Source organism: Aquarana catesbeiana, linkage group LG10 (assembly GCF_042186555.1).
Source record: "Aquarana catesbeiana isolate 2022-GZ linkage group LG10, ASM4218655v1, whole genome shotgun sequence".
NCBI lineage: Eukaryota > Metazoa > Chordata > Amphibia > Anura > Ranidae > Aquarana > Aquarana catesbeiana.
Window position 1 is genome coordinate 129,435,127 of NC_133333.1, and position 24,378 is coordinate 129,459,504.

At 43.7% G+C, this 24,378-nt stretch overlaps 1 protein-coding gene across 1 annotated transcript in view; it reads right to left on the reverse strand.

The window, feature by feature from the left end:
• SHISA7 (shisa family member 7) overlaps positions 1-23,627 on the reverse strand; it is a 270,504-nt gene extending 246,877 nt beyond the window's left edge. The window contains exon 1 of the mRNA XM_073602641.1: positions 23,326-23,627. The gene's annotated coding sequence lies outside the window, so the exon portion shown is untranslated. The remainder of the gene's footprint in view (positions 1-23,325) is intronic.
• Positions 23,628-24,378: the final 751 nt, after the last annotated feature.

A 24,378-nucleotide genomic window follows, 5' to 3' on the forward strand; every position in this document is an offset into this window, starting at 1 on the left:
CTGAGACAAACTTTTTGAAAGCTAAATAGTGCATTTTATATACAACTATATAGATCAGACCAAAATTAGGAGACAGATGAGGAGGAAAGAGGGACAGAGGGACTTTGATCGAAATCAGGGACAGTTGGGAGCTATGGTTTTATGTTCTATACCCTACTTACGAGTTTATGAAACTTAGCTATATGAGATATCATGCCAGAGAACCATTTATGAACGTCTTGTCTTGCAAGATTGTTTAACCACCGTGAATATCTGCAGTGGAATGTTTCCTATAGAAGCCTCTAATGCTTTGATCTACTCAATTCTTGCTTCACCACTACTGCTGTGAACAGGCATGACCCTTTCACCGATAGACACATGGTTTTAAGCAGAGGATAAGACCTGTTTTTATGACTTCTGACCAGCTGATTCTTGTAATCAAAATGTTATTGCACATATAGAAACCAGTGAATCCTCAAAACAAACCTGTGCTTTACAAATGCAAAGCAAAGCAACATGCTCTCTTTAATGCCCTCTGTGATAATCCCAGCTGGGATAGGGGCTTTTGGAGGGGACTAGGGGTTAGCCTTCTACCCACTGAATATGGCCCATGGAGGAGACTGGGGATTTTGTCTGATTCTCCCAGTTAGAGCATGGAAAAGGGCTCAGTTCAGCCTCTGATCCCATGGAGAGAGCAGATCATTCTCTATGATGGACAACAAGTGATGAATGCTAGGAGCGAGGCTTGGATTCATTCTCTGAATAAAGACAACAAAGCTTCCATTTTGGAGTGGATGGAAAGGTGTATTAACAATCTTGTACAGGTTAATGGTCAGAGGAAATATGGTGGCCCTTCTGCAGACTAGGCTGGAGAAGCTCCACTTGGGATAGAAATATTTATCAACAATATTGCTCAAGAAATCTAATGCCGTGTACACACGAGCGGACTTTTCATCTGGACTGATCCGATGGTCTATCCAACAGACTTTCGGCAGACTTCCGACGGACTTTCTGAACAAACGGACTTGCCTACACACGATCACACCAAAGTCCGATGGATTCGTACGTGATGACGTACGACCGGACTAAAATAAGGAAGTTGATAGCCAGTAGCCAATAGCTGCCCTAGCGTTGGTTTTCGTCCATCGGACTAGCATACAGACGAGCGGACTTTTCAATAGGAACTGGGTCCGGCGGAGTTCCGACATAAAGATTTGAAACATGTTCCAAATCTAAAGTCTGTCAGATTTTCGACCGAAAAAGTCAGCTGCAGGTCCGATTAAGCCCACACACGGTCGAATTGTCTGCCGGACTCGGTCAGTTGGACCAGTTCGGTCGAAAAGTCCGCTCGCGTGTACACGGCAAAGAAGATAAATGAATTCCACTTTTTCATACTGCTGGAGCATTGTATGAGTTTTGTCTTATGATGACTTTTGTAGTGGACAGATTACACAAGTGAAAGCCAAACACCTGACAGACAGCATGTGTAATGTACTTTGTGTGTTTGTGGGCTTGGCGCGGGGTTGTCTGGGGTGGACTCTCCTGGACTAATCAAAGTTCGGGTGCCTGGCTGTTGATTAGCTTACTGTTAATTAGATCACTGTTAGCTGTTGACTGTTTATTAGATGTACTGTTAGCTGTACTAATGATATTACTACTACTACTACTATTAATAATAATGATATTGCATTGTTTAGGATAATGTGATCAAACTCTTTTCTGATTTTGTGTGGTATAAATTCTGTGTGAATTTACAATAAAGGATCAGTTCCAGTCTGCACCTAAGCTAGTGTAGTATAGTTCTTGGGTGTGGTGCTCAGCTATAATACCTGGTTCCTGGTTCCAGACTGGAGGAAGCTGTATCTTGACAGAAGCACCTAAGCGGGTTGCCAAGCGATCCGTCACACCGAACCCCCCATCTCAGCAGGACATGGTCACCTCACCTTAGAAGTTATTACTGCTAACTGGCTCTAAAAGATGAAGCAACTGGGGATACCATCTGTATCCCTGCTTTACTGCCTAGTGTGCAAAGGACCTGGAACAAATATGCAGCTTTTCAAGAATCAGCCGTGCTCTCAGTACATAAACAGGGCTGTTGATGGCAGCAGAGTTCAGAAGGAAGGGCAGAGGACCATGTGAATCCGCTAGAGAGCTGGGTCACTGCTTTTTGTGTAAGAGCATCGGTCCAACAGGGTACTTTAACCCTTGCTATAGCACTGCAGTTTTAAGAAATGTAAAATAAAAGCAGATATATTACTGTATATGCAGCCAACAGCATTACAGTAATAAACCAGAAGAGTTTAATTGGGCTTTCAAAAAATGTGCTGTAATTTAGCTTATTGCTAAGAGCCTCTCAAAAATGATATCAACTTCATTTCATCCAGTAACAATGCTGTCTATACCAGCATGTCCAAAAATGAAATGACACCTTCAGAAATCCTGCTTAGGCGCCTGCCATGCTCCTCTCCCTCATGTCATCATCCAGTGGATTAAAATCAAAATGTATTATCGCTCCGCAGACACACACACTTATCGCCTAAGCCAGTTTCAAGTTAAAGAATTATCATACTTAATACTGACACGTTAAGGCTGTAAAGCTAGATTGGATGTTTACCATTGCAGGAATATTGCTTGCCATTTGTATGTGCTGTCTAAAACAGCAGTAGCTTAAACCCAATATAATCCTTATTAATGAGCAGAAATTGCTGCTGTGCATATGATTGTCCCTGACTGTCCCCAGCTACAAAGACAGTTCATGTCTATGTCATTCATTCTGTTAGCTTCATAAACAATCTCAGTACATTAAGTTATAAAATGGCAATGCAAATCTGCAAATGAGTTTGTTTTCCAGCCCAGCCAGTCTTTGGTTCAGTCGGTGTATCTCTTTTACCCTTAAAGGAAATCTATGGTCATAACATACTGTACTTTACTTTATTAACATCAGCATCTAATAGTGATTTCGACAATCCAATATAAATTAGCTTGAAAATTTTCCTTTCTGATTTATGCCTGTCATCTGGCCATCTCTTTCCACAACCTCCTAGATTCCCTGCATGATTTGCAGTTTCTCCTCTGTTGATTACTTTCCATTTCTAAGGACTATGTATCCCATGGTACCTTGCTCCCTGCAAGCAGTGATTCCTGTACTGACTCTGCCTCCTGAAACTCCTCCTACCAGCACCTCTGTAGTTGAGAAGGCAGGCTTTGTGAAATGTGTGACACAGCAGAGCCTACTCACAGGACATAGCGAATGCATGTCACAGAATACAAGAAGTAAATGTGTGGGGAGCTTCACAAAGTAGGTTTATAGACTTTGAGATCATTTAAGCCTAGGTTCACACTAGAATGCGGTGCGGGGAACCCGTGATCAGTGCACGTTCCCCGCACTGCATTTAAATTTCACTGCGATCTGCAGCGGGTGTCAGTGGAGTTCAAACTACATCATAAACGCAGGTTGCAAAGTGCATTTGCCTGTACCAGATTGCATGGTACAAAACAACCATGTGATCCAGTTGCAGTGCGGTTCCAAAATTGGTGCATGCACAACTTTTGTGCGATGCGGTGCAATTTGAACCCATTCAAAATCAATGGGCTCAAATTGCACTGCACTGAATCACACAGGAATGTGGTGCAGTTCCTGTGCAATTCATATGCAATTCATAGTGTGAACCGAGGCTAATAGGAAAAGACTGGAAATAACTGACATACAATGTGTAAATAAATATTTGAGATTACATTTGACCACAGATACACTTTAAGAATAAGACTTCAGTTTTTTAATTCTACAGTTATTTCTCATTGGCATACCCATGGCAGGCAATGTAACGGGCTCAATTTGCTCTTTAATGCATAAGTAGCATGCATTTACTCACACCTTCCTTCTTCCCATCCACCCAAAGCCCACCTTATGGTGTCCATACACTAGACAAAAAATTGTTTGAAAATCTGTCATTTGAACAGTTTGTTTTTTGTCCAGGTAATGGGCACAAATCAAAAATCAGTTGTGATGTTTTTGAGCCAAAAATTGATAGGAAAAGTTTGGAAAACTTCTGCCGAATGGACAATAAATTGAAAGGTTAATGTGTCTCTCGCCTGTTAAAAAGTGAACTGTTGGTATCTCGCATATGTGACCCAAAAGGAAAAAACAAATGAGAAACTGATTCAATTATGTCCATTGAACGATTTATCATTTGAAAATTGGTCATTACATGATGGCAATATAGTTTGCTCTCACGACCCTGTGTTTATTTTTCAAAAATGCGTTTGAATGATTTTTCGACTGGTGTATGGCTAGAAATAGATTCCTGTGTAAGTGCTAAATTCAGTAAAGTGAACCCGTTTCTCTGCCCAGTATGGGCTATGTACTACTTATGAATAGTCATTGTGTGTGCCATCTAAATATCTGTTCCAACTAATGCCAACATATGGAACAAGACAGGAACACAGTGGGAAATAAAAAAGACAGCAGACGGATTGTGTGCCAGTTATTTCTGCTGCCTGCCTCCTCATCAGCAGCCAGTGCAGGCACCTATACTGCTAACTGGAACTGATACTTCACCTGCTAAATGCATACAGGGACAAAGCACAGCCAAATAAGTGTAGCACCCTCTAGTGTTCTAGTGTACATAGTCGTAGTGTAGGAAAATTTGGCCTGACTGAGAGACAGGCCTGGGTTGAATCTGGATCAGGGCTGAGTGACTCAGGGAGGCTGGATGACTCAGCAAGCAGCATCTCTGGTGACTCCCCCTGCTCTCTGGAACCCTGGAGAAGCTTCCAGTAGTAGAGGGTGGAGTCTAGGAGGAGCTGCTTGGAGTATTGAGAAGGGCCCCAGCCAATCCCAAGCAAAATGGGCTGGCAGGCGCAGGCCACCTCATAAATACTCATGCCAGCAGGGGCAGCAGGGTGGAAGATGTAGAAGGAGTGCTGAGGAGGCCTAGTTTGGGGAGGGTTGACCTCAGGCCTGGGGCTCGGGTGCTGGAGAGACCCTCTACAACACATGGAGGAATCCTTCCTGGAGACACGGGAGCAAGGAGAGAACAGCGGGAGCAGGTCAGCATATCCAGGTACGGTGGAGAGAGAGAGTGTCAGTCTGGGACGACCGTGGAGAAGTAACCATGAGGGCTAATGAAAGGGGCAGCTACAGCCAGGTGGGCTGGCAGTGCCTGAAGAGGTGGTGCTGAGATCAGTAGCCTCAGGGATGTATGCTGGACACTGACTTTTGCTACACACCTAAAGGGGCCACGGATTTCTGCCTATAACAGGCTTTTGCTCAAAAATCTGCTGCTGGGTCAAATCATTTTTGATCAGTGTACCAGCTGAAGTTCTGTAAGCAAGTGCACCGGAGAAAGCAGAGGAGTGTATATAGACTGTATATGGGAAAAGTTGTCCCTGAAATTTTCTAAGTCAAGTGGGCATCTCATAATACCCCTACTCCCCATCCAAATCCCCTCAATAAAATAACAAAACAAAGTGCTGGACTGTTGTCTGACTCTGGGAGACTGTGAAAATTCAGTGTGCCTGGCTGTGAAGGGCGGGGGGATCTCATTTCACCTGTGGCTCCTTAGGGGGTACGCTACATAAGTTTGATAATTTTTACTGACAGCATAAATGAACTAAATAGGTGATTTCACATTTGCCTGGAGTATGTTATTAACTCTTTTATGACCAGAGGTCACTGAAACTTAGATGTCTAAACCAGATTTAATAGTGTCATTGTGGGTCAGTTAAGTGGCAACAGGGTCTGCAAACTAGGAACACACACAGATGTGCATTTCCAGTCCTCTGCTACAATGTTAATGAAGGGTTTTTATGGCATGGAACGTTCTGCGTGAGGGAAACGAATACTGCCGTCATAAAGTGACCCTCCCCATGGAATACGACTATAAGCAGGCTGTTATATTTAGAGTTGAACAAGCTATGTAAATTGTCTTACATGTCATGATTTGTAGGTCTGTTTAGACAAAAAAAGATCACTGTTACACTCAGGCCCGGACTGGGCCCAAAAATTGACCCGGGCATTTTAGACTAAGCAGCCCAGAGGGTGTCGGAGGCGTTCACACAGGGTGGTGGGGTTGGTGACGAGATTTGGGGTTTCAGGATGTGTTTATTTGATTAGGTAAGTGTTTTAGTTTAATGTGACAGGACAGATTGGGGGCAGTGTAGGTCAGAGCTGCCGTGACGTAATCGCGGCTCCGTCCACTCACAGCGCCGGAGTCGCAAACCCGGAAGAAACGCAGAGGGAACATGTCAGCTCCCTCAGCGTGGACCGGGATCAGATGCTGAGGCCCCGTTCTGAGGTGAGTATTTCATAATGCCAGTTATAAATTATTACTCACAGAGCCAGTTATAAATTATTACTCACAGAGCCAATTATTACTCCCAGAGCCAGTTATAAATTATTACTCACAGAGCCAATTATTACTCACAGAGCCAGTTATAAATTATTACTCACAGAGCCAATTATTACTCACAGAGCCAGTTATAAATTATTACTCACAGAGCCAATTATTACTCACAGAGCCGGTTATAAATTATTACTCACAGAGCAAATTATTACTCACAGAGCCAGTTATAAATTATTACTCACAAAGCCAATTATTACTCACAGAGCCAGTTATAAATTATTACTCACAGAGCCAATTATTACTCACAGAGCCAATTATTACTCACAGAACCAGGCAATAAATTATTACTCACAGAGCCAATTATTACTCACAGAACCAGGCAATAAATTATTACTCACAGAGCCAGTTATAAATTATTACTCACAGAGCCAATTATTACTCACAGAGCCAGTTATAAATTATTACTTACAGAGCCAATTATTACTCACAGAACCAGGCAATAAATTATTACTCACAGAGCCAATTATAAAAAAAAATCATAGTTACCATTAAGGGCTCTTGCCCTGGAGCATCAGATCTAACCCATTCACCGGCAGGAAGAGGAGTGGGCATACACTTCATGTACAAGAGGCGAGTATGAGACACTTCATGGGTGTGGAGTGGGCATACACTTCATGTGCAGGAGGCGAGTACAGTTCATGTGCAGGAGGCGAGTATGAGACACTTCATGGGTGTGGAGTGGGCGTACACTTCATGTGCAGGAGGCAAGTATGAGACACTTCATGGGTGTGGAGTGTTCGTACACTTCATGTGCAGGAGGCGAGTATGAGACCCACCTCCCGCACCAAGCCAGCAAGGTGCTGCGGCCGCATATAGGGAAGGCAGTGGCCTCGGCTTCTCCTCTCCTGGCATCCTGGTTGCCAGGTAATGGTGGCTGTGGGGCGCATGTGCGAACCGCAACTTTCAGTGGCCATGGTGGGCGGGGGAATTGAGAGACTTTACGATCCTCCCACCATGTACACATGTATAATTATCCACCCGCGGCTGGCCCTGCCAGCGCAAACCGCAACTTTCAGTTGCCATGGTTGCCAGCTCCTTTTAAAACATGCGACCCGGCGGCCTCCGGCCCACCGGGCAAACGCCCGGTCTGCCCTATGGCCAGTCCGGGCCTGGCCACACTTAAGCCTAGTACACCTTATTAGAAAATCAGACGATAATATCTGTATTAACCTCTTAGTGCTAGCGCCTCTCGACCACCTAAGAGGTTTCCGACAATCGGAGGCGGAGATTTCGGTCATGTGACCACCATGATTGGCTGTTACAGTGGTCACATGATTGGAAAACTCCTGATCTTAAAGTTCATGTGCGTGTAAAGGCAAGCGTTCCAATACTTTTGTTAATATAATATATATATAAATATATATATATATATAAATATATATATATATATATATATATATATATATATATATATATATATATATATATAGCTATAACTCTCTCAGACTAAATAATATACACTGATTTGGTATTGACCGTATGCGCGCTCCTGACACAGTTACTGGCGGGTACTGGAAATCTCCTGATCGCTACTTATTAGCATCCGAGTCTTAGTCCGTAGGGTTCAATATTGAGTTGGCCCACCCATTGCAGCTACAACAGTTTCAACTCTTTTGGGAAGGCTGTCCACAAGGTTTAGGAGTGTGTCTATGGGAATGTTTGACCATTCTTCCAGAAGTGCACTTGTGAGGTCAGGCACTGATGTGGACGAGAAGGCCTGGCTTACAGTCTCCACTCTAATTCATCCCAGAGGTGTTCTATCAGGTTGAGGTCAGGACTCTGTGCAGGCCAGTCAAGTTCCTCCACCCCAAACTCGCTCATCAATGTCTTTATGGACCTTACTTGTGCCCTGGTGCGCAGTCATGTTGGAACAGGAAGGGGCCATCCCCAAACTGTTCCCACAAAGTTGGGAGCATGAAATTGATCAAAATGTCTTGGTACGCTGATGCCTTAAGAGTTCCCTTCACTGGAACTAAGGCACCAAGCCCAACCCCTGAAAAACATCCCAACACCATAATCCCCCCTCCACCAAATGATTTGGACCAGTGTACAAAGCAAGGTCCATAAAGACATGGATGAGCGAGTTTGGGGTGGAGGAACTTGACTCTACACACTATTATTCCTTATAACAGCGATGATCACTGTTATAAGCAATTCTTTTTATGAATGGCATCCATTCATAGCCATTATGTACTATTGGGACAGCTGTAATTGGCCATAGCTATCACATGGTACAGTGTGTTGTGACTGTCTGTACCATGTGATCACTGTGACAAATCATAGAGAGCAACACAATAGTACGCAATGAATCGCTACAAATGAATGTGTACAATCGTCATGTGATTTCTGTGATTGGTCAACCCGATACACTGATCTGTCATCTGCTATGTCCACCAGACACAGTGAGTAACAGATAGAGCTGAAGCGCAGCTGCCAGAGCGCGCAGGAGGCATGACTGGAAGGATGTCATATGATGTCCTCCCGGAACCAGGGAGCTCCTGCCCAGCCATCACATTACAATAGGCTGGGTGGGAAGAGGTTAAAGATGAACTCCAGGCATACACCTAAATACGCATATGAAAAACATATTTAGGGGCCCATTCATATCAGATGCAGTAGGATGCATTTTTGACTTCACTCCAACTGCATAGACAGTCCAAAATCCAGGTTATCCTATGGGCATAGTTCACACTATTGCAATGCAGTGCAGTGAAAAAAAGTACAACAGGCTGCATTTTTTCCACACTGCAAATGCACAGAAACACACACAAATGCATGTAAATGCAGGAAAATGCACTGTGCATATCAAGGGCCTGTGCACGTTTGCCACGTATCAAGGGCCGGTGCACTTGGCCACATATCAAGGGCCTGTGCACGTTTGCCACATATCAAGGGCCTGTGCACATTTGCCACATATCAAGGGCCTGTGCACATTTGCCAAGGGCCTGTGCAAGTTTTCCACATATCAAGGGCCTGTGCACATTTGCCACATATCAAGGGCCGGTGCACGTTTGCCACATATCAAGGGCCGGTGCACGTTTGCCACATATCAAGGGCCTGTGCACATTTGCCACATATCAAGGGCCTGTGCACATTTGCCACATATCAAGGGCCTGTGCAAGTTTTCCACATATTAAGGGCCTGTGCACGTTTGCCACATAGCGTTCAAAATGCACTGCACTTGCAATCTGCAGCGGGTGTTATTGTTAACTTAAAGATACTCCAAATGCAGGTGGCAAATGCAGCGTGTTTGCCTGCACTGAATTGTATGGCACAGTAGTACCATGCAATCTGATTGCTGGGCATTTTGCAAAGCAGTGCATCCACTACTTTGGTGTAGTCTGTTGCAATTTCAGCCCTTTCAAATGAATGGGCTGAAATCACACTGCACCCAGATCGCACGTGAATTGCACAGGAATGTACATTGCGCTCCTGTGCCACTCATGGTGTGAACTGGTCCTTAGAGCTTGTTTTCCCTACCAGCAAAGGCCAGACACACCTTCTGGTGGGTCAGACCAATAGCTCTGCAATCAGCTCATGTTCCCTGCTGGTCGGAAAACTTTAGCTCTGATTTAAAATGTTTGTTATCCCAACACTTCCTGATATGTGCCTGCTGTACCATGTACTTGTATGAGAAAGTATCCTGTTCTCTTTGTATTGCTTCCTTTGTGTGAAATCCCTGGTGTTCCTGACAGTCCCTCTGCTTTCCTAAAACTGACCACACTAAGCAAGGGAACACAGCATGGTCAGTTCTCTAGGTATGCTGGGAACTCAGTGTACTCTCTACCAATGATCAGACTTGGCCTGACAACCCCCCCCTGCTGGGAAGCTCAGTGTACTGTTGCTTCTCCTCACCCAGCTCTAAGGCTGCATTCACTCTAAAGAGTTTTGAATCACGGGCAGATTTGATGCGGATCTGCCTGTGATTTGACAGTGCCGAGGTGTGAATGACAAAATGCAGAATTCACATTCGAGATGCCATTCATAAATGACTGCGCGATAAAACGTGCTGCAGTCACGGCAACCCGCATCGCGGGATGCATGCCGCCCAAGAATAGTTACTACTACTTTTGGGCGACAAAAGTTTTTTTTACTTTCTGCTATAAAACACGCCCAATAGAAATATGTCAAAAAATCAAATTTCCTCATCAATGTAGGACAATTTGTATTCTGCTACATATTTTTGGTGAAAAAAAAATCCCAATTAGTGTATATTGATTGGTTTTGCACAAAAGTTATTGAGTCTACAAACTATGGCATAGATTTAGGGACTTTTTGTTTACTTTTTATTTTTTACTAGTAATGGCGGCGATCAGTGATTTTTAGCGGGACTGCGACATTGCGGCGGACAAATTGGACACTAAGTGACACTTTTTGAGGACCAGTGACACCAATACAGTGATCAGTGCTAAAAAATGCACTGACACTGTATAAATGACACTGGCAGGGAAGGGGTTAACATCAGGGGCAATCAAAGGGTTAAATGTATTCCCCGGGAGTGCTTTCTAATGCCGCGTACACACGGACGGAATTTCCGACAACAAGTGTTCGATGTGAGCTTGTTCCGACCGTGTGTAGGCTCCATCGGACATTTGCTGTCTGATTTTCCGACAAAAAAAATTTGAGAGCTGGATCTCAAATTTTCCGACAAATCCGTTGTCGGAAATTCCGATCGTGTGTACACAATTCCGACTAACAAAATTCCACGCATGCTCAGAATCAAGCAGAAGAGACGCACTGGCTATTGAACTTTATTTTTCTCAGCTCGTCATACGTGTTGTACGTCACCATGTTCTTGACGTTCTGAATTTCCGACAACATTTGTGTGACCGTGTGTATGCAAGACAAATTTGAGCCAACATCAGTCGGAAATAAATCCACGCTTTTGTTGTCGGAATGTCCGATCGTGTGTGTGGGGCATAACTGTGTGGGGGATGATGACACTAGATGAAGAGAGAGATCTGTGTTCCTGATTAGTAGAAATCACAGATCCCTCTCTTCCTCTGTGACAGATTGACAGTCTGCCTTACATAGGCAGACCAACGTTCTGTCATTCCCCCAAACGATCAAGGGTGGCCTGCTGATTGGCTCCTGCTGTGTCCATTCACAGCAGGAGGGGGTCGACGGCGGCACGCGTGCCCGAAACCAGGAAGTGCGGCCAACGTATAGGTACGTTGTTTCACGCAGCCGGGCTGCCTTGCCACAGTATATGTGCGGTGGGCAGTCCGGAAGTAGTTAAAGCTTATCTATGGTCAAAATGTAAAATCATATTTATTTACACATTTTATTTCAATTATTTCTAGCCTACGCTCAATAATCTGAATTTTTTTAAAGCAGAGGTCCATCCAAAAGGGGTAGCTCCGCTTGTCAGCCCCCCCCCTCCCTCCATTTCCACATTTGGCACCTTTTGGGTACCTGATTTTGACAGGTACCTACTCCCACTTCTGGCTCTGTGCCAGAACTTTGGCCCCCTCCTTCCCCTGCAGCCGGCACATTCACAAAGCGCAGCATGCTTCACGAATGCGCAGTAGGAAACCAGCTGTGAAGCCGCAAGGCTTCACTGCCAGTTTCCCTTAGTCAAGATGGAAGCCCCAGCACCGGACAGCCAATTGAAAAATTGGCTCGGGTGAGAACACCCCTGGATTCCTGGACAGGTAAGTGCCCTAATATTATGTGTACAGTATTTGTAGCGGCTGACTTTTTATTTGGGGGGGGGGGGGAGACCTGGAGCTCCTCTTTAAAGTTTGTAAGCTTACTCACCAGGGGCGTCCATTAAGGGCACACGGGCACCACCCCCTCTATACACGCCTACCCCTATATGGTTAATGGATAGATTCATGCATAGCATGAATCTATCCATGGCTGCCACGACCACCCCCTATTCATGCGTCTGGCCCCTTTCAGGTCGCCGGGTGCATTAATTACAGGGGTGGGGGTGTTATTTTGAAGCACCTGATTAGAGCCATAGGCTCTAAAAGGCTTCAAAATAGGGTGGACTCAGAGCGCAGAGCATTGCGCTTGGAGCCCACCCAGGTGTGTTAGAAAAGCAAATGAATATTCACTTGTCTAACACTGAATCGCCTCTCCGCCAATCATGAAGCGAGCGTCTGATACCCATTTTCCGATTGGCTGAAAGGTCAGGCAATCCTACTGCACGCCTAGGAGGAGGAGAAGAGGGATTCACGGCAGAAGGCACCTTTATCCACACCACAGGAGGAAGAAGAAAGCCGCCAGACACTCTGCCCGCCCGCTTCCTAGATCGGGTAAATACAGGGCTTTTCTGTCCCGGCTGTCCACACGGGGGAGGGGTTTGCCGCCCCCCCCCCCCAAAGAAAAAAACACCAGCCGCCACTGTTACTCACTATGCCCTGTGAGTCACTGCTGTGTTACACATTACACAGAGCCTGCCTTCTGATCTACAGAGGTGCTGAGAGGTGGAGTTTCAGAAGGTGGAGTCAGTACAGGAATCACTGCTTTGAGGCAACAAGGTACCATGGGATACGTAGTCCTTAGAAATTGGCAGACGAGAAGCTGAGTAGCATGCAGGGAATCCATGAAGTTGTGGAAAGAGATGGCCAGCAGACAGGCAACACTCACAATATGAAAGAAGATTTTTCAAGAAAGTTTACAATGGATTGTCAAAAATAACTATTGTTTGTATTGTTATTACAATGATGATGTTATAAAATGATAACGTGTGCTGCGACCATAAAACTCTTTTAACCTCTTGTAGCCCACGTAACAAATATGTGCAGTGGCAAAGAGGATGGGCTTTAAAGGAGAAGTACAGCCAAAGCTCATTTGGCTGTACTTCTCCCGTGGATCACAGGAGTGCAGTTCATTTTGCACTCCTGAGAACAGTTTTCAGCAGACAGCGGGCTGAAGCCTGTTTTCGGCTGACATGACAGAGCCGGTCCAGGCTCAGGAAGGATCGCGACAATATGTTCGGGATCCACCCAGAACCCTGAGCCAGCTGCTCCCGTCCCCTCCACAGCCCAGCGCTCCGGTCTATGTGAGGGGGCAGAGCAGAGAGTCGGTGACTGGCAGTCACCGGCTCTCTGCTCAGGAAGCTCTGAGAACCGAGCAATTGGCGGTATTTGATCGCTTAGTTCTCAGTGTTGGAGCCAGCTAGATAAGTATGAATAAAAAAACAAAAAACAAACCCATACTTCTCTTTTAACACCCACAGGGCGCACACGTACATTTATGGGAGGCAGAGGTTTCTGTGCTAAAAGCGTGCTCACTGCGCGCTCCCAGGACTAGGAAGACCTGCCTCTATCATTGCATATAAGCCCAGGCAAATGGACACAAGAATGGGCAGGGAGGGGTTAGGAAAGTAACCCAGTGCATAAAACTTGGATGAAACAGAGTTAGAAATCATGCTAAATCATTCATCTACCCGGTTACTCCATTTCTCTTACATTGTTGGTTGAATGCGGCACACTATGCATTTGCAATGCTATCTGATAGAAAATTCAGAGCCAAACTGTTTATGATCACAAAAAAGCTACAAAGACAGCCTGTGCAGTTGGAAGAACAGATGTTTAAACTCCAGCTATGAATTCAAGAGCCAAGAAACTGCTTCTTCCACAAAGTTGTCTGCCCATAGACACTCAGATATCACCCCGAGAGCGACGGAAGATATTTGCGTGCCCAAGACGTTGAAAAATCTCCTTATGTGATAATAAGCGCCTCTAACAGCCAAGGGCGTTCGTTATCGCCCCCTAAGTAGGACACAGATGGCATGTATTGAAAGCATCACTAGTGAACACTGGGCTCTCTATGACCACTCTATGTTACACTGCACACACTACAACCCTTTACAGCTGAGCAAGTGATTTATTCATTTGATAAGGGGTTAGGAACGCTTTAGGAAGGCTTCTTTTCTCTATTAGGACAAATGGAGCACGCTGCATAAGATATTTTTTTATTCGCTCTTTTTTTATACTAAGAACTCATTCACACCAGCAGACACACAACAAGGTGCACATATCACATATCCGGATCAGCTTTGTATACGCTCACTGCGATAGATTGTCAAAATGAATCCCAGTGCTTGCTTTTATTTTTTAATCTTTTTAACTTAAACATTAATAACTTTACACCCTATTTAATTCTATGTGCAGAAGTATGCTTCACAAGATTGCAACATGTCATATTTTTTCCAATGCACCAACTCAGCGCAAATTGTGTTGTCTATTTATTGGAACTTCATTGAGCAATGCTGCTCAGCATAGCCCAATGGAGCTGGTGTGAATGAGCCCCATTATTCTATGTTATTGTAATTGTACTGTCTGCCCTAATGTTGTAAAGCGATGCATAAACTGTCGGCGCTATATAAATCCTGTTTAATAATAATAATTATTATTCATTCTTAATAACAGAGTAGGATTTTACATTCATAAATTCTGCTATAAACACACTATGTTACCAAAAGTATTGGGACACCTGCCTTTACACGCACATGAACTTTAATGGCATCCCAGTCTTATGTCCCGTACACGCGGTCGGACTTTCCGGCGTAAAATGTATGATCGGAGCTTGTTGTCGGAAATTCTGAATGTGTGTTGGCTCCATCGGACAGTTTCCATCGGAATTTCCGTCGCACAAAATTTGAGATCTGGTTCTCAAATTTTCCGACAACAAAATCCGTTCGCGCAAATTGCGATCGTGTACACAATTCCGATGCATAAAGTGCCGCGCATGCTCGGAATCAAGCAGAAGAGCAGCACTGGCTATTGAACTTAATTTTTCTCGGCTCGTCGTACGTGTTGTACATCACCGCGATCTTGACGTTCGCAATTTCCGACCAACTATGTGTGACTATGTGTATGCAAGACAAGTTTGAGCCAACATCTGTCGGAAAAAATCCATGGATTTTGTTGTCGGAATGTCCGATCGTGTGTACGGGGCATTAGTCTGTAGGGTTCAATATTGAGTTGGCCCACACTTTGCAGCTATAACAGCTTCAACTCTTCTGGGAAGGCTGTCCACAAGGTTTATGTGTGTCTATGAGAATGTTTGACCATTCTTCCAGAAGCGCATTTGTGAGGTCAGGCACTGATGTGGACGAGAAGGCCTGGCTTGCAGTCTGCACTCTAATTCATCCCAAATATCAGGTTGAGATCAGGACTGTGCAGGCCAGCCAAGGTCTTCCACCCCAAACTCGCTCATCTATGTCTTTATGGAACTTGCTTTGTGCACTGGTGAGCAGTCATGTTGGAACAGGAAGGGACCATCCCCAAACTGTTCCCACAAGGTTGGGAGCATTAAATTGTCCAAAATGTTTTGGTACGCTGATGCCTTAAGAGTTCCCTTCACTGCAACTAAGGGGCCAAGCCCAACCCCTGAAAAACAACCCCACACCATAATGATTTGGACCAGTGATCAAAGCAAGGTCCATAAAGACATGGATGAGCGAGTTTGGGGTGGAGTAACTTGCCTGGCCTGCACAGGGTCCTGACTTCAACCCTTTGGGATGAATTAGAGCAGAGACTGCGAGCCAGGCCTTCTCGTCCACATCAGCGCCTGACCTCACAAATGAGCTTCTGGAAGAATGGTCAAACATTCCCATAGATACACTCCTAAACCTTGTGGACAGCCTTCCCAGAAGAGTTGAAGCTGTTTTAGGTGCAAAGGGTGGGCCAACTCAATATTAAACCCCACGGACTAAAGCCTCGTACACACGGTACGATTGTTGGCAGGGGATTGTCTTTTGACAGACTGTTGTCCTAAAATCTTACCGTTAGTACGCTCCTTTTGACAATTGTTGTCCAATTTTCCACCAACAAATGTTGGATGACAGGCTAGTAAATTTTCGGTGGACAACGGTTTGACGTCAGATTTTAGTATGGTCGGTACACAAATCCGTCACACAAAAGTCGAAAGTACAAACACAAATGCTAAGAATAAATGCTCAAAAAACACAAAATTAGCAGAAGGGGTCCAAAGGGTGGCACTCAAGAGCTGAAATTCCTCGTAGTATGTCACTACGTTCGTGTTTGTGCCACAACAATTGTGTATCATTAGTATGCAAGACAAGATCCTGGCACACGCCCTTTTGACGAAAATCAGATGCTCAGTTGGCCAACAATCTTACCGTGTGTACGAGGCTTTAGACTAGGATATCATTAAAGTTAATGTGCATGTAAAGGCAGGTGTTCTAATACTTTTGGTAATATAGTGTATATATACAACACAATTGTACCACAAAAAAGTTATTGCCCCCAGAAGTCATCGTCAAAGAAGAAACATTTCTACTGTAAAATAGAATTACAATGCTAAACAGTTACTCAGTTTTTATGTGTGTTTAGGATAGCATGTTTTCTAAATACTGTCCTGCAAAGGCAAAGTACAGGTTCATTTTAAGGAAGTATCCCTATGGAATTCCCCAGGGAACCTAGTGCATGAAGCACTCGGTCTTGTTCTTATCTTTGATTTCATTTTGTACTACAATTACTGTATATCTTTCACTATATTTCTGCTAGTTGTAACTCCACTCCAAGCAGAAGCCCAATTTATGGGTGTTCCTATGGGGAAGCTAAAGCACTTTAGCCAGTGCCCCCTATCTCTATAAAAGGAAGAGACATTGTAATAGTGCAGTGCAGTAGTAGTAGTGTAGTACAGACATACTCTATAGAGCTCAAAGCAGTCTGCAGACACAATGGCTGCATTCATTGCCTCACTCTCCACTCAGTGCAAGCCAAGGCAGCAATGGATCTTTTATAGTCAGAGTAATAGCCGACGGCTTGTGTTGGTATGAACAAAGGCACTCGTCATTCACAATGGAATTAAAACATCACAAGTCCCCAGCTAGTACTCTGCATGTAAAAGATAAATCACCCTCCTACCTTCACTAAGCAGACAGTCAGTGCAGACACTCTAAAGGCCCATAGACTGATGCTGCTGACTCCCTGCTCAGTACCAGTGAGGCAGTGATTGATCTCTTACAGGCAGAGTACTAGCTGGTAGTTTGTTTTGGCGTCATTCACAGCGCCGAGCACTGCCATTCAATACAACAGTGCATCATGCTCTAGGCCTTCTGAGGGATTCCATAGGGATTTAAAATTTGTAAGGATACTTCTTCTTTAAGCTTGCTGTAGTCCTGGGTACCTTGGTGTACCATGAACAGTATTTTAGTAAAGATTGTGGGGTTGGGTGTGACTTGCTGATCTATCACTCATCCTCTCACAGCATTAGAGTATGCGACGCAACAACCTCAACTCTCTATAGTTGCCTTATGCAAAAGGGCAAGGTTTAATCTTAAAGGGGTTGTAAAGCCTCATGGTTTTTCCAGTGACAAGCACAAGCCCAGCAACTCCAGCCACTGTCTCTGTCCTCATTGGATAGATTGATAGCAGCAGCAGCCATTGGCTCCTACTGCTGTCAATCAAATCCAGTAACACGAGAGTGGGGGGCTGGGCCAAGTCCTGCTGTCTTCTAGGACTTGGGGAGCATGTCTGTACGGGTGCCCCCGTGGAAAGCGGCTCTCCGTGGGGGCACCCGATGAAGGGGAGGAGCCAGGAGCGCCGGCAGGACACCCCAGAAGAAAAGGATCAGGGCTGCTCTGTGCAAAACCCTTGCACAGAGCAGGTAAGTATAACATGTTTGTTATTTTTATTTAAAAAAAATGTGAACCTTTACAACCCCTTTAAGAGGGTGGCATGGTTAGTAAAGGTGGAGTATAATCTGTGCAGCATGGCTTGATGTTTAAATATATTCTCTTAAAGCAGAGTTCCACCCCCAGTGCCACAATTGGCACCTTTCAGGGGGGAGGGGGGTGCAGATACCTGTCTACTACAGGTATTTGCACCCACTTCCTGGAAGAGACTCCCGTGGGAGTCACACCCCTTCCCACACCCCCCCCCCCGGCTGTCTCCTGGGAAACACACAGGTCCCAGGAGATAGCGGGGACCAGTTAGGACGCACAGCGCGACTCACGCATGCGCAGTAGGGAACTGGGAAGTGAAGCCGCAAAGCTTCACTTCCTGATTCCCTCACAGAGAATGGCAGCGGCAGCAGCCGAGAGCCGAGCGATTGATTGGCTTTGGTTGCCGACATCGCTGGACTCCAGGACAGGTAAGTGTCCATTTATTAAAAGTCAGCAGTTGCAGTATTTGTAGCTGCTGGCTTTTAATCGTTTTTTTTAGGTGGACTTCCTCTTTAACTTTTACAGTTCATTTGAATAATATTTGATGGGTGTGGGCATGTCAGGACAAGTCTGGTCATTGGAGGAGAGCACACTGGGTTTCCAGCATAGCTAGAGAACTGACCATGGTGTGCTCTCCTGCTTAGTGTGGTCAGTTTCTAATAGGAAAGCAAAGGGACTGGCAGGAGCACCAGGCATTTCACACAAAGGAAGCAATTCAAAGAGAACAGAATACTTTTCCATACAAGTACATGGTACAGCAGGCACATATCAGGAATATGAAATGTTGGGGTAACAAACAATTTAATCAAATATTGGTAAATTGTATGTTGTATCCTATACCTTGGTGCTGGCTGCTTTAGTTGTTTCGTTATATTTAATTGCGTAGCAGATTACAATTTATTTTTATTGCTAGTTCCTTTGCTTAGTTTGTGTGTTTAAGTTAGGTTCACACTACTGCGACTGCGGTTTGATCTGATTTTCAGTACGATTATGTAGAACGACATATTTGTATTTTGGATTTCGTTTGCATATTCTATACCAAAGTAGCACAGGACCCTTTTCCAAAGTCGCAAAGTGCTGTGCTGCATTGATGTGAATGAGCACCATTGAAAAAAATGTGATTTCCATTGTCATACGTCTCTGCGACTCAAGTCACATCTGAAATCACACTAGTGTGAACCAGGCCTCAATCCAGAATTGCTGTGAACATCTTACTTCCTCCAGCATATGTTAGCATATTTGCTCATAGTAAAAAAAACAAAAAAAACTTTGTATTGCTTTGTAACAATCCACTCCAACCCAAGGACTGCAGCTACCGGTTAAATATTGCAAATATAGAATATCTATGTTGGGATGTTTTTGTTTTTTTTTTTTTACAACTGATTCCCCAAACAAGTACCATTGAACCTGTGCATTTTAGTATTTATTATTAAAAAATATAATTGCCATTTTAATTTCTGTTTTTAAAGTCTTGCTTTATTTTGAAGCATCCCTGTAAGTTAATATCTAAACATATACAAACACTTAGAGGTCTCTATTAGAGATAAGCACACTTAGGCCAGCTATACATAGAATGAAATTCAGCAGGGACCAGCAGTATGGGCAGACTACTGATCGACTTCTGTACAACCAGCCTGTCTGGTTTTTCCCAATTGAGCAGTGCTACCGGCTATAGCTGGCAGCGCTGATCAGTGTATTCTGATGGCGGGGAAGTCTTCTCTCTATCAGAATACAATAGCTCAATTGTAGTGATTCCCCATCTGTATCAAGTGTGTGGATGAGGGAATTAGGTCATTTTTACGTTCACCTCACTAGTTGAATGAAAAAAAAATGTATGGGCTACCTTAAGCTGGCCATAGATGAGTAGAAATTCGAAGGAGGCAGAACGATTGTTCAATATTCACATGGTTAATGTGCTTATTCTTTGAATTTCGATTTCCACTATTTGACTCCCCCCCCCAAAAAAAAACAGTTATGTTGGAAATTTTTTTCCAAATGAACTAATTTCAAACCATTTGTGGTGCACTCTGGAAAAAATGCCAAAATTACATTGCATCAATTCTGCCCATAAAGAAATTGATTGGGAAAAAAATAATGCTTTAATGTTGAAAAGAATCAGAAAAATGTTGATGTTCGCTGGAAATTTTTCAAAACAATTATGGTTCAATCAAATGTTATTTCAAGCAAACATTTCAATTTTCATTTGTTTTCTACTCTATGGCTAGCTTCAGAACTGCAGAACTGGTAAACCATAGTGCAAAGTGTATATGAAAGATAACAAAGCCAAGGCTTCTCTATTAGGCTCATAGTATTATTCTAGTGTATTATTTTTAAAAAAATGATCAACCTTGCTTATAAAAATTGGTTCTTCTGAACCAGCATTTGCAGTGCATGGGGCTCCTGTAGACGCATGAATGAAGCATTATAGGACATGTCAGATCCACTGCACAACTCCGCTATAGCAGTTCAGACTGCTGTAGTGGAAGGAACTGCCGTCCCGAGCACAAATAAAATGTCTGGCATCATTTCATTAACATGCTGTGCTGATACAAATCCCTTTCCCCACCGCTATATCTTTTCTTTCACCCATGTTCCCAGCTGCATTGCGACTGATCCAAAAAAATTGCAGCAGTGTCTAAAGTGTATAAAATGTCCCTTCTGCCTACAGGCATCAGATTATCAGTGGCCTCTCCAGAGATTTTTCCATGCCGGTACTTAATGGTGATGTAGCTGAGCTGAATTGCTACAAAGAAATACAGAGTGTCCAGGCAGCAACACTATAGCATACAGAGGCAGTGGGGTTATTTTTCCACCCTTGCCAGGCCCCATCATGATTGGTACTCCTGTTGCATGCAAGATAAGTTTTCCCCTGCCTGCAGCCACGCTACCCTTACAATTACCGGTGCTTAGCGGTAAGCTTTTGGCGTTTTTCCTTGCCCAACAACAGCTAGCCAGTTCCACCTAACCCCCCCCCCCCTTTATAAAGGCTAGCTGCACTAATTTAGCCTCACTGTGATATCCCATTGTGAACCAAAAGGTACCAGGTCAGGAACTGCTACAAAACATGCATTCCAAACCTGGCACCTCTACGTTATGTTCCTGCATCCTGACATTAAGACCCAGAAAATCCTCTTTACTACACATACTTGTGGACTTCAAATGCGTGGTAAGTTTCATTGCCACACTACAAATGAGAAAATAAAAAGGGGGCACTGTGGGATAAAAGGCCAATTATTTCAGGTGTTCAAGCACCCCTACCCCAGTACCCCCCCTGCAGATCCTACATGTTTTAAATGCTCCCCATATTTTTGGTCAGTAGAAAATACCTGGGACCAGCTGACCGTCACACACAAGAAAGCGTCATCTGTCAAAGATCAGGATAGAAGATCTGCTAATGATGTATTGTGTATTTTTTTTCAGGTTATGTAATATGGTTGTTATTATGGACAACACAGATACTTTGAAGATTTAACCCAATATGGTCTACCGGTAGGTCCTCCTACAATACTGCTGATTCTGACTCTACACAGGTGGTGGAAACCGATTCACAACCTTAGTCACAAATACTTTTGAGGTTTAGGGCAAATGTATTGTGAGTTTTTCATTTCCAATCACGTTACTCACGGGTTAGACTCTGGTTCTTTTTTTTTATTAAAATGTTATTATTTTAGCATGACCTTTCTTTCTCATCATGATGTCACTTCCCGGTAATCTACCCAACAATACACATGACTCAGTACCAGCAATTGTACAGCAGATTTTGTTCAGTCCATTTAGAAATAAAACCAGAGATTCCCTATAAATCACACATTAACGATTCTGCGGTATTATCTCATCCCTGGTCTTTATTACCTGAGCTGTGCCGTATAAAGTTAAACTGCTTTGAAAGTGCAGCTCTGCCTATTAAATAATCCCATCAGCCCTTGCTCCTTTACATCTCGCTCACCTCCTCCATCCTTTGCGCTTTTACATAATGCAACATTCTCTGCGATCACTAAAGCTAAGTTAGGGTCTCTCTGTATTGTATCCGCAATAAAAAAAAAAAAAAAAAAGATCCTTGCACATTGCTATGCAGGAGGCATCAGTCTGATGTTATCAAATTGCAATTTGTCTTCCAGCAGCACCAGTTCTTATATATTTGCAACAACTGGACTTTTCCCTTTTCCACATCACCCTTCACCGTCCATTCATTTTACAGTGCACCCAGCCCATATAAAGCATGCCAGCTAGCCTGTACTGTTTCCATGGCAACCAACAATGTGGAAATGGCACCCTTCCCCCTATCCCCTTACTGCTGCTTTAGGGATGCTGTTTTTTACTCTGATTACACCCCTCCTCCTTCCACCGACTGTACACAAATCCCATATTCTCTACTGGCACATACACAGAGGACACTGAACACACTGATCTGTATCATGCACCCAACCATGTGAGAGGCACACATCCACAAGTTGCTACCTTGCATCTAATAACTTGACATGGACACACTGATCCATTAGCCTTGTTATCCAGTCTCCATTGTACAGATATGCTCTGTTTCAGCATTGTAAGTGGTGGGATTAACCAGACTCCCCCAAAATGGGCACCTCCATTCATGCACATTGTTCTGTACTGTCAGCTTCATGGGTGCATCAATCTCCGGCATCACAGATGGACAGCCAGGGTAATTGTAATGTAAGCAGCCTTGTTTGCACCCAACCATAAAAACGAATATTAGTTATTCAAGGCACACGCTCACACAAGCATGCTGAACCTGCTTTGTGCACTTCACACAAAGAGCAGCAAATCCATTGCACCCAATGTGTACATCTCATTATCTATCTATCTATCTATCTATCTATCTATCTATCTATCTATCTATCTATCTATCTATCTATCTATCTACGTTTATAATGGCTAAAAAAAAAATCACGGTTAAGTAGACAGCGCCAGATGCAACTTAAGACAGTTGTCCGATAATACGTAAGACAGGGAATTTACAAGTGCAATCCCATCTTCTTACAATCTATAGGTTAAAAAACACAAATAGAAGGACTGTTGGCTTGTGATGTGACTGCTGAATTGGATTGAAGGCACAAAGAATTGCACAGCCAGTGTCAGCTGAAGAATCATGTTGCTCTGCATGCATTGAGATAGGTGGGTAATGTTTGCAGTCTAATCAACCTTACTGCAAATTCCTTGTTATCATTGTATAACAGCATCCTATATGACATATAACACAACCTTTGTCATGAATAATTTAACAGACTGCATTTCTTACAGCTTACAATAAAACAAATGATGGTACCTTACCTTTCTCATAGAAAATTCATAAAGTATAAAATCCAATATTGTTGTACGTATCTTGAATTTCCAATGAACAGTATCCATGCAAAAATATAGAAAACTGGAGAAAAAAAATCTGTTGCTTTTCGTGTTGTCTTATTTTTGTATTTTCTTTTTTTCTTTTTTTTTTTGTTTTGCTTAGTCAGTAGTCAGTTTGATACAAAAGAAACAGACAATAAAAATTATGCACTTGTTTTAAAAAATGAAATTCTTCTATGCTTACAAAAAGACTGTGGAAAAAAATTAGACCTAATGTCTATTTGATGCCATTGGATAAAACAACCCTCCCCTTTCTCTAAGCAGTGCTGTCATTGGCTGGAAATTTCAAGGGGTGGCTTTTTGTTTTTGTAAGCCCACCTCGTTCTCTTCTCATTTCCAATAGATCTCTTCCTTTCCAGCAAAGATTGCATTAAGAAGCAGTCAATTCTCCACCTCTGGTTGGTTTTGCAGAAAGAACGTAGAGAATTGGCAGCTGGATTAACCTTTCTTATGCTAAGGTGTCCTGCTGCATGCATGCGATTGCAGAGCTCTACATCTGTCAAAGGGATGTTGTTGTATACATGCAACATTTCAGGGCTCTCTTTTCCCTTCCCCTAATCTACTAACTCTTCACCACCCACTTTATCTGTCAAATGTCATCAGAAGAGTAGCAGGGTTGGTCCTGTTGGAATATTGATTCTGGGGGGTGAACAGCTTGTAGCCTAGAGTAATCTCACATAACAAGCCTATGTGACTCAATGACATAGTTAACAGGAACCTGCGTCGTAGTGAAGCCCTAATATGACAGAGGAGAACAATGTAACCAGGTGGGGATGTGACACATCGACAAGGGAGGGGGTAATCACACACTTTGCAATGGACTTATTTGTGATGCATAATTACACTACATGCACCCTGAGGTAAGAGGAAGTAACTTGCGGCTGCAGCATTACAGAATTACGTGAAGCGTGAATTTGCAGATTGCTAGCCCCTGTAGGCAAGGTCAGCCCTTTGCCATATGTCCTTTTCTGTATGCCTATA